Genomic DNA, 430 nt, shown 5'->3' with positions numbered 1-430 from the left:
TTAAAGTCCAGAATTTTTGCAATTTATTTTTTATGGGCAAGCAACCCACCAAAGCAATTAATTTTGCTATAGCTGTTCTATAAATTTTTATATATGTATACGTTTGCTTCGTTATGAATATAAGTAAATACAGTTATGTGCATACATATGTATTTATACGTACACAAATATTATAGGCGCACTTGTCGTGCAGTGAGATGGTCCAGTTTCTTTCGTGATTAGCAAAATACTTAATTAAACATTTTTTTTTTTAAGGAATTGCGACGCCATACTAGATTTTTGGGTTAACTTTCGTTTTCAACACATGGAATTCCCGGCTAATGTGCATACATACACATGCATGCACGTGAACAAAAGTTTATGCTATGCCTGCAGTGAAAAGACAAACGAGGTAGAAAAAATACTAGTTCATTAACTAGTACTATGTGCC

The sequence above is a fragment of the Rhagoletis pomonella genome, unplaced genomic scaffold (genome assembly GCF_013731165.1).
Source record: "Rhagoletis pomonella isolate Grant_MI unplaced genomic scaffold, Rhpom_1.0 Rhpom_scaffold_00012, whole genome shotgun sequence".
NCBI classification, from domain to species: domain Eukaryota; kingdom Metazoa; phylum Arthropoda; class Insecta; order Diptera; family Tephritidae; genus Rhagoletis; species Rhagoletis pomonella.
The sequence above is the reverse complement of the archived record's forward strand: the minus strand, read 5'-3'. Positions refer to the sequence as shown.